The sequence below is a fragment of the Bombus impatiens genome, unplaced genomic scaffold (assembly GCF_000188095.3).
Source record: "Bombus impatiens unplaced genomic scaffold, BIMP_2.2 scf_0318, whole genome shotgun sequence".
NCBI lineage: Eukaryota > Metazoa > Arthropoda > Insecta > Hymenoptera > Apidae > Bombus > Bombus impatiens.
Genome location: NT_176737.1, coordinates 2,283,371 through 2,289,513, shown reverse-complemented (window position 1 = coordinate 2,289,513; position 6,143 = coordinate 2,283,371). Strand labels below are relative to the sequence as shown.

Genomic DNA, 6,143 nt, shown 5'->3' with positions numbered 1-6,143 from the left:
GCGTGCCTCGCCCCGGCGAGTGCATCAGCGTACAGAAAAATCAGGCACGCACGCTGCATCGTATACCAGAGTGAATGAGTACCAGCGCGAGTGAAGAAAAAGAGAAGGAAGGATAGGCCCCGGTTATACGCGAATCGTGTCGTTTCAACCGCCTGTTCACGGCAGCGAGCCGTCGAATCCTCGCGCTGTTGCACGCCCACGTAAACACGACTGCCACGGAGAGACAGAAAAAATTGAAGGTATACGATATAACGACGACGCTGACAAAAGAACAAAACGGTTACGAGCGACCCCCCGCCCCCTCTTTTCTAACTACTCGCCCTGCTCCATCTTTGACTCCCGTTGAATATTTATAACTCGGTTTCGAATCGCGATATCATGCTTTTTACGGTAGTCAAGGGGGAGTACGAAATAAGAGCGGTGCCGCGAGAGCATTGAAAAAAGAAGCGAGAGAGAGAGAGAGAGAGAGAAGGGGGGACCAACGGCCCGTTTTGTTTGATGTATCGTGATGAGTGGAAATCAATTTTAATTGAATTGATTATAAGCTACCCGCGGAGGAGTTGTGCAGCCGTCGATGAAACGTGGTTGACTGTGTGCCCCCCATGGTCGATGGGTCGCATCGTGCAAGTATCATTTGAGCGTTCCGCGACTTGGCAGACTCACGTAACCTTCCGGTAATGAAGTTCCAGGATTTCGTATTCATGTATTCCACGTGCGAGCGTCGCTCGTTGTCTGCTATGAATGTATTTAACCAAGGGACCATCGATCCACTTATTCTGCTTAAAGACTGTTTCTCGGAACTGTCCACGATTAAACCGTTCAACTGGAAAGCACTACCCTCCGTAAGACTCTCGCGCAACTTGTTATTTAGTATATCGATCTTTAGATAAAACTTAAAATTTGTGTATCTTTGTGTAATGTATGATCCTCGATCTCCGTTTGAACGTATCGTCTCGGCCGCTATTAAATAACGAACGATACAAATATAGTTCAGACGTGACGACTATCTGGGAATGTGCGATTATTTCAACTCTATTATTTGGGACGACGCACTATCGAATCTTGACCCTAATGATGCGGTTTCTTTCTTATATACGTAGCCACTTGTATTATGTCATATATATTGGCAAAAAGAATATATAAAATGAATCTTATTAAAGTCATTCATCGGAAGAAGAAAAGCTCGTCGTATTCGTAAACGTACAAATCGGTATAAAGATTATCTTGTTTGTTCCGTATACTTCGTATCGAAGATTATTACTAGAGCTATTATTACTTTGTCGATAATTAACGGCAATCTCTTGGAATCGTTAGCTATATGTTTCCGGATAATGATTCTATCGTTAGAGTCATAAATTGTCATATTTCGCACTGGTCTATGCTTCTTCACTTGTAGTCCGTTCACACTTTTCCTTTAATCGTCGCATACACCTATCCAACTTTGGTATCGGTATTGAGGATATTTTTACTATTTGTAATTCTAAAATATCGGAAGGTGCTGGCGGTATCGTCTCAATTTTGTTCAAGCGTTGCAGCTTTATGCTTTCTCGCGTGATATGGTTAATCTTCGATCGTTCTTTTCCCGATGCATGGAAAACTTTCTTAACGCAATATGAATTTGCCAACTTTCTCGCGTGATATGGTTAATCTTCGATCGTTCTTTTCCCGATGCATGGAAAACTTTCTTAACGCAATATGAATTTGCTAATTTCGTGCATTGGTGCGTGGTCAACGGCGTGTCATTGAGTTATGATAAGTGTTTTCTCATGAGATCTTCGTGGAATCGTTTGGATACGCGATTTCGATGACCTTATCACGCTCCTCGTTTACTTCGTCTCTCGCATTAAGGGATTCTGTTAGGAGGGTATGAAGGCCACGGTTTTCTTAGACGATGCACCGCGAAATTTACATACTCTAACACCTTTGGGCTGCTGTATCGCGCATTGGTCGGACATCGCGTTTCCTTAAGTTTGCGGTATGCAGGGTAGAAGATGGCAATCGCTGATCATAGCAATTACCATATTAAATATTATCACGAATAGGCTTAACTTTGTTGTTGTCCGCAGCCCATTAAGACCCTCGTGACCCTTTTCTGGTACAGAGATACGTTTCAACTTGTTTATCTGTGATCCTATTAACCGGATGTGCGAAGCCGCGATTTTTTTCAGTAATGATTTGAACATGTCCACTATTTATCTATTTTTTTTTTATATCTACTTTTCCAAACTGCAGAATTAATTATTCATTATATACTTTCAGTTTGTATTCTAGCCGGAATACTTTCCTGTACGATAAGTAAATAAATGAATAAATGATATTAATTGAGATACGACAAAAGCTAGCTAAAGAATATATGTTAATTCTATTATAATATGTTACAGAGTAAATTATAGAGACCTTGGAGCTCTGTCCTGGAGCTAGACAATCACTCGAGTGACCTTTCCTGTGAGTAATAGCCATTCTCTGATCAATGTCAACTACTTCGTATAATTCGTTTTTACACCGTTAGATACTCCTATTTGCAGATCTGTAAACGAACACGCTTCGACAAAAAGATTCGCCAACCTCTCATCGTTTTAAGAAATTATCATCGAGATGCTCAAACCCTGCAACAAAGGTCACCCTTCTCCCCATAGTCTCAGGACCCGATCCAGTCTGGAGAGACTATCAGTGACGCATGATAATCGTATAGTTTGGTTCAATCGAGCTCGTAATAGGAGGCGGCAAATACCGTCAATATTATCGAGGGTTGAACGGCATGGTCCCGTAGATTTCTAGCCTAACAGTTACAGAGTCCCTACACTGTGTCTATTTCCAGCAGCTCGACGACCGCTTTCTCTCGCTCTCTGCGGCAACAATAACATCCCCTGTGGATTCCAGCCCCGGGAACGTGGTTCGATGGGCCCCCACGGTAATCCTCACCCTCGCCGAAAAAAGAGCCAAGGGGGAGGAGGGTTTAACAGTTTACACGTCGGATCATCCCTCGTTATTGTTGCGTTTATGATAATAGCAGCCGACTAGCACGCATGCAGCCCCGGCTAACCGCTTCAACCCTATCCCGAGGGTCGCGATCGTTGCCACGCTCAGGTATTTAATTAGACGGCACTATGCTGAATTTCGCCACGGGTATTAATTTCTCTGTTTCCATAGGAGCCACGTTCGCTTCTTCGATTCATGCGCCAAGATTCTTTCTTCGAATCGCGTAAATATAACGACGCTGGAATTCCAGTTTTTTCGATAGACATCGAAGTAACTGAATCGCTCTTGGATTTACGAGACGAAACCTCTAATTCGTACGATCTAACTTTGGCGATCGTACACAGACGCAGATTGGACGCTACTTGCAAGAAAGAAATCATTTTGCAAGAGACTGTGATACCGGAGTGATTCGATAAATCTTTTATTATTAACAGTCAATGTTTCTCCATGATACCTCGAATATTATCGTGTTTCAGGTAAAGCGTTAAAAATATACAAGATGGTAGACATCGTCTATATTGAAATCACCAAACAATATCATCTGAATCTCTGCGATGTTTCATCGCCGACACCGTTCTTCATGCCAGAAACAACGGGAGAATCCATGCATGGCTGGTGATTTAATTGGGAAGTCGTGGTCGCCGAGGAAAAAATGATTTTCCGATGTTAAAATGGCGGACAATTAATTACAAAATGAAGGCTCCGCCTGCTCGACGCGAACCCCGCGAAATTCTATTGGGAAGCAGACGGGAAAGCGACAGGGCGAGGGGGAGGAGGAAGAAGGGAGAGAAAGAGAGGGAGATACGTTCATACGTAGATAGTATATGCACTGTGTGTTGCCTATCCGCCATGGGTATTGGATTGGATTGGATCGCCGCGTCAGCAATACAAACACTCGAAGCCTCGATGTGGGTCGGCCTCTCCCGTTCCTGTTTCAAACTGAAATTACACTTTCCCGACCGACCCCGTCGTTCCCCGAAACCCCCCTCGACTATCCAGCCCCATAATTTCCCTTCTCGTTGTCGTTTTTCGTTCGTCGTATCGACAGCGTCGAAGATTTTGCCAAAGTTTTCCGCTAAAACCGAATCTATCGTTCACAGTTCCCATAGAAACGCAAGTGGAACTTTCAACCGAAAGCCAACCGTTGCCTACAATTTTACGCTCTAGCACTCCGAACTATAATCTTCCTTGCGACAAAGAGATCCGGGATAGAGCATTAAATATTTGATCTCTCGTGCAACGACAAGATTCGAAGTAAAATTCTGGAACTCCGATCCAACTAGTAACGAAAATGCTGGATAATTGTTTGGCGAAATTTCGTATTCCGCTCTTTCACTGTCTTCGACAAGTTCGATAGAGCGTATATAGTTTGAATATCGCGATTTTGCGCATCGTGAAAGATATCGACGGAATCTTGATTGCAGGTGACGCGGCGTGTAAACCGGAGAGATGATTTTCCCAGGCGACGAATCAGAGGCGACCGGTTACCCGGCGTTTCCGTTCGAAGAATTAGAAATTAAAGGCGTGCCAGTGAATTCGAGGCGCGTATAAATTTTCTCTGCCGCGGATGAAAGTGAAAAAGACTTGTACGGCCGCGGCACGGAAATCGAAACCCTTTAGCCTCCGCTTTCCTCTAGAGGCGAGACCAACCGACTAACTCGAATGAAAAGGCACCAGTGCTGGTAAGAGACACTTCGTACACGCTCCTGCTGGCGTGTATCGGAGCACGAAAAAAAAAAAAAAGAAAAAGAGAAAGAAAAAGAGAAAGAAAAAAAGATAGAGAAAGAGCGAGAAGACGGACGAAGAGGAAGCAGAAGACGCTTATTTAGCTTTAGCTTACCTTCTACTTACACGTGCTATACAATGTTTACCTACACCCACCTAACCCAACTGCTTGAGAGGAATAATGTTTGCGCAAGAAGAACGGATAGCGATTTCGATATTTAAAAAGAAAAAGGGAAAACGGGACGGTCAAGGTTGGCGTATTGGCAACTTTCGAATCGGCATAGATCTCGAAGGCGTATGATAAATAGAATTCGGAATGGAAGAAAGTTACCGAATAGTAAGTGAAACCTAAAATACCTTGTATTACCAATACCAAGGCAAGTATCAAATGGTAAACTACAAGAATCTTTTTTCGAATTGAAGGCTCGAGTGCAACGTCGAGAGATTGACAGCTCAGTCTACAGCGGGCCAAATTTAACAGGGATAATAGCAAGTTATATCTCCTCTAATTAACAACGTATCCAACAATCAGCTCCATCGGAATCTCTAACGAGCACCGAGAACTCGCGTCTCCGCGTAACATCATCTCCGGCCTCCGAACAACAGAGTCTCGACATCAAAGTGGTCACAATTTCGGCGCTCCTCCGTCACTTGTCTCAAGACATCTGGCAAGAGAGAAGGGTACAACGAAGTAAAAAACAGAGGGAAAGAGAAGAAGGAAGGTGGGAGATGTTCCATCCGAATGTGGCGCAACTACCTGACGACAAGAACAATGAGGGAGTAAAGAGCGTGCGTTCCCCATCGTGGCTGGTAGCCGTGTACAAGATGGCGCCAGGCAGGCCAGAGTACCACTCGGGCGATTTCCGGTGGCTTTGTTCCGCGTACCACTCGTACACGGGGTGTATTCGATGAAACTCGAGGCTTAAAGGCGCGTTTTTCAGCCACGCTACCAGCTTACGTGCGTGCGCGCGAGATATAAAGAGGTTTTTCTTCTATGAAGCCAGTTAGCCAACGAACCGGTAATTCCTCCGACCGCTTTCTTCCTTCTTCTCTTTTTCTGTATATGGTCCTCTCCGTTGCCTCCTTCAGCTTCCTCTTTTCTCGCCGGTACCTCTCTCGCGTGCTGGCGATTTCAACTTCTTCCCCTCCTCCTCCTCCTTCTTCTTCTTCTTCTTCTTCTTCTCCGTCTCCGTCCTTCTCCTTCCTCTTTTCCGTTCTTTCGTCATGGTTCTTCCCTTTCTTCTTCCGCCCTTTGCCGTTTGCACGCATTCATTCTCGCCTTTGCCAGAGCCGTGGAAAAGAAGAAACGAGCCGGGTGCAACTCAAGATTTCCCCTACCCCACGCCCCCTGGCCTTCTACCCTCTTCCTCTTTTTCTCTTAGCGTTTTCCTGTTCCTCTTTTTTAGTCGTCGGTAATGGAGGCCCTCGAACGCCGGCCC

The 6,143-nt window shown here is 44.8% G+C and overlaps 1 protein-coding gene across 1 annotated transcript in view; it reads right to left on the bottom strand.

The window, feature by feature from the left end:
• Nucleotides 1-6,143, bottom strand: part of LOC100745013 (5'-3' exoribonuclease 2 homolog) — a 31,144-nt gene that overhangs the window by 2,192 nt on the left and 22,809 nt on the right. The window lies entirely within an intron of this gene.